Here is a 4881-nt window from a genome sequence, read left to right on the forward strand (position 1 = left end):
CCCAAAGCAAAAAGTCTATTCTGTAAGTATAATTTCATTAGGAATTTACATGTAAAACAACAAAATCATAACATATGTTCCATTATTTACTAACATCCATTTGAATATTTCATCCAAGTAGTTCAAAGTGTGTAAACAGTTTAAAAATAGATAGAAGTCAAATTTCCCTTAAGAAATCTATTTTAAAATATTGTGAGCATATGTCTGGTGTGTTTACAAGGAAACTGAGTTATAGTATTTACTAGTTAATTGATCTTAAATCTGATGTATATCTTATCACATCAAAGGTAAATTGAAAAGTGAATATATAACTAGTTCTTCTTTTTATCTTTGGATAATTTTTTCTCTAGACTAGTGACTGAAAAATAATTTTCATGATTTTCTCTCAGTCTGTTTATTAGGGGACTTAGCACTCTTACAAAGTGATTTACTCAACATGGACAATTATGTATATCTTAAGCATTCCTATTCACATATGTTCTGGGACTTTCTGAAAGATAACCTCATGCCATATTAATTAGACGAAAATTTTAAATCCCACCAGAAACGTAAGGTCATGTTCCCAAAATTCATCTCATTTCCTTTCTTGGAGTATATACAAAAAGACTTACCATGCTTCTACATGCAGTAATGAGACTTTTAGACAAAATAATCTTCAGTTGTTCATTCTTCGTGTCTAAGGCAGCTTTTGTCTAGAAAAATATTAACCTCTTTCAGCAGTCCCAGTAATGCTTCAATTATTCTTGGGAGACTTAATATGAACATAACTCTGTGTGTGTGTGTGTGTGTGTGTGTGTGTGTGTGTGTGTATGTATGACTTATTCCTTCATCAAAACTATTAAAAAATCATTAAGTTGCTTTGTAGGAAGTTGGATGAGAAGCAGCTCCATGAGCCTCCTGAAAAGTCCTTCAGAGGGGATTATAGTGTACTCCCTTCTGATATTATGTAGCAATTATATTTCTCTTTGGCACCACTATGTAATTTCCACTGGAATAAGATTTACAAGTTATTCATTTAGATTATTTTGGTGGTATACAATTAATGTTTTTATGTTCTTGTTTTTGGTAATTTTTGTTCTTTGATTTTTTGGGGTTTGTGGATGGTGATCTAAGTTAACTCCTATCATTATCAAAATTCCTTAGGATAATGTGATAACCTCCTTGCTGCATTTTGCATTCCTCTTCTTCAATTTAGAGTAACTGGCCACCCCTTGAGAATAAATGGACACAAAGTTTTTAGGTATTTTTCCACCTCCTTGCATTTTCTTTAGCCTTGAGTTCAACCCAAATTTTGCATTTGGTTTGGTCTTTAAAGTATTTTGCATTCTTGGGTAAGGAAGACTGTGAATGCTGAATAATGACCCACACTCTTACATTCATGCTTAAAGAATTCCAATTAACTTTGTCTTCAAAAGACAGAGAGTGCATAGCAAGGAGATCTCCAGATCTCTAGAAAAATTCTTCAACCTCTGCATTGACTCAGTATAGCCATCTGTAATGAACTAAGCTTCAGAATTTAACAAACATGGCAAGGCCAATTCTAGTTACTGGATTAAGCATATAACTTATTGGAAATATAAAGGCATGACTCCATGGCTATATCTTAGGGTGATATGTGCGCTTATGAACTTATGAGATTTGTCATTATAGCTATTAGAAAACTCCCAAAGGAAATCTCTATAATGAGTTGTTTTCTATGCTATGAGTGTATTCAGAGAAAAATAATTTTCTCCTTTGGGATGTTTTTGGAAACTTTCCTGCACTTTACTATTAAGGCAACCACAATAGTTATTACAACTTTGTTCTTTCTTTTCTTTGGGACTGCCAGCTTTTGCTCACCCAATATTGCCAGAAATAGCAATTGCACTTTTATGTCTTTGTTTCATAATTTTGTCTTCAAAGCAGATTCAAAGAAAAAATAGACGTAGAATTTTCTCTGGCCCAATAAGTCTTTCTCATACAATAAAATAAATAATGCTACTACTCCCTTGATATGCTGTGTAAATCAACTTCAGAAAATTATATTCTCGTCTCAGACATGAAATTATGAAGCACAAAACAAGACCTCTTTTAAGGAAGAAGAACTAATCATATACAAGGATGTGCTTGAAAATAAGCAGCAATCAGGAAAAGTTGTTTGTGTGTTGCAATCGAATCCTTCTCAGTTTCAATGAATTTAGAGGGTTTATTGGCACCCACATAATTTACTCGGGAGATAATGATATAACAAGCAGACCGTTTTATTTTCTCTTTCTTAACTGAGTGAATATAGTTAACCAAAGATTTTATTGTAACAGTAGAAAGAGTCTGAGAATGAAATTTCTCTTTTCCCCAAAAGACATTCAAAACCCGAGATGTTGAGAGAGAAAATCCCATTATTTCAAATTAGTTGTTTCCCAAAACTTAAAAAATGGGTGAATGGTTAATCTTAGAATACACAAGATGGTATTTTCCAAGGATTAGTCGTTTTTGTCAGCTTTGCTATTTTTAAAGTGGCTTAAATTAAGGTATTGAATATAATTCTTACAAATTATGGCACAATATTAAAAGACCAGTTAATTTCATAAAATATTATAAGAATTCTCAGTTTCGCTGGAGGTTTCCTGCGCCAGTGTTCCCTCGTGTGGCGTGAATCCGAGGGCGTCGTGTTGAGATGGTGGCTGCGGTGACTCGCAGGATCAGGAATGTCAACTTAGAGAACCCAGCGGAACGGGAAATCAGGAAGATGAAGCCCTCTTCCGCTCCCAGTCACCCCTCTACCAACAGCCTCCTGCAAGAGCAGATTAGTCTCTATCCAGAAATTAAGGGAGAGATTGCTCATAAAGATGACAGATGCTCTCATTTCTAAAAGATGTGTATGTTGATTGCAAAGATCCTGTGTCTTCCGTGCAGGTAAAAGCTGCTGAAAAACGTCAAGAGCCAAAGGAATTCAGATTGCCCAAAGGCCATCACTTTGACATAATAAACATTAAGAGCATTCCCAAAGGCAAAATTTCCATTATAGAAACATTGACATTTCTCAATAATCATAAACTTTATCAAGAAACATGGACTGCTGAGAAAATAGCGCAAGAATACCATTTAGAACAGAAAGATGTGAATTCCCTTCTTAAATATTTAGTTACTTTTGAACTCAAAATCTTCCCTCCTGAAGACAAGAAATCTATACAATCAAAATGAAGAAAATCACAAAAAATTCCTATGTGTACCCCTCATCCCTCATGCTGTATATTTTCTCATTTTTTGCATGTTAAATTATGTTAACTGAGAAGTGTTTAATGCTCTCATTGTGAAAGCATACTCTTAATATTTATTAGCTCCCTGACTTTTCAAGATTGCCATAGAATATATTTTGTTTTCTTTTCATTTGGTTTGGGCATATTTCATATGTACCTGTCAGCATGACTAATCAGCACATCTGTACCTTTATTATAAGTAAAAGCATCAATTTGTTATTTTAGACACATCATACCAACTTTTAAATTGATCATATGACCTCTTGGGAAATGTCCTGAATCCCTCATTTAACTTTTACTTTCCAAGTTACGTGTTTAGTTCATTATTCATATGTGATAGTGAAAATAAAAGCTTTCCTGACTCTTAAGACTGACATTTTCTTGTTAGGGAGAGAAACTCAATAGAAACGTAGACTAACAGTATTTCCCAAATAAATAAAGGCACACAGGAGAAAACAATGAATCGATAGAATCAATGAAAATTACTACTCCTGGGAATAAGAAGTACTGAGGATTTATTTTATTTTGAATTGGTTTTAAGTATGGAATAATTGTCTTTACAGTTATAAAAGATAATTAGTGGTATTTGCAAAATGTTGGAAATTTCTGCTTTGACAAACAAATAGGTAAGTCCCATGGCCTTCAGAGAGGCAGGCAGCAGTAGAAATTTTCGAAAAAGTAACATTTTTCTGGATTTAACATGGAAATAGAAAATTAAAGAATAATTTAAAAACCGTGATAAATGAAATTTAGTGTTTATATGTAGTTTCGGATGTTAATGCTAGTTGAGAGAAGAGAGAAAAAATAGTAAGTAGAAGCAGAGAACAGGATCATTGGAAGGGACCTGAGAAATTACTGCTTCATCCATTTTAGCAAACTTATTAGCACGGCATGTATCTTGAGTGAGAGTGTGTGAGTTTAGCTCTGCCTAATACATTACTACTTGTGGGATCTTTGGGAGACTATATCCTCTTTGAGACTGAATTTCTTCAAAATGAGAATAATGCTAACTTACTTAAATTTAAGGGTTATCACGAAGAGAAATGAAATAGTAAAGGACTACAAAGGACCAAACAAATATGAATTTCTTTTTTTTTTTTTTTTTTTTTAGTGGAGAAACAAACGCCTGGGGAGGAATATATATAAGGTTTCTGTAGTTTATGACCTAGCCAGGCCCAGAACTTAGTTTTTCAAATCCTAGTAGTGTGTTTTTTCTGTTGTGCCAAAGAGCAGCACACCTCAGAGAAGGGAAAATGTGTGAATTGTGATATATTGGGGTTGTCAGTGCTTCTGAGGGAAGATGGGCATCACTACTTCCCACAGATGCCCCTGGAAATGATAGAGAAGATACTGAGGAATTCAACATGATGATGGAATGAGGCTTTTGTAGTAATGCTGAGAAGAGAAAAATAGACTAAGTGGAAAATTTGTAAGCATGTCTTTGAATGTAGATTTGTTATGTGAACAAACTACCTAGTTAATTTTTAGTTCAATACAATAGTTGTTTTAAGAAAACATGAAATAACTTCACAATATAAAATGTGTTTTAAAACTCCTGTAAATCAGTCAAAACTTTATTCTTTTTATCATAATAGTCACTAATTGAGTCACTAATACTAGGACACTCTATTTCTGAGCCATCTTC

At 33.6% G+C, this 4881-nt stretch overlaps 1 pseudogene; it reads left to right on the top strand.

The window, feature by feature from the left end:
- The first annotated feature begins 2543 nt into the window (after positions 1-2543).
- On the top strand, positions 2544-3180 carry LOC108517178 (NADH dehydrogenase [ubiquinone] 1 alpha subcomplex assembly factor 4 pseudogene; annotated as a pseudogene).
- Positions 3181-4881: the final 1701 nt, after the last annotated feature.

This window comes from Rhinopithecus bieti, unplaced genomic scaffold (assembly GCF_001698545.2).
Source record: "Rhinopithecus bieti isolate Rb0 unplaced genomic scaffold, ASM169854v2 scaffold_39006, whole genome shotgun sequence".
Lineage (NCBI taxonomy): Eukaryota > Metazoa > Chordata > Mammalia > Primates > Cercopithecidae > Rhinopithecus > Rhinopithecus bieti.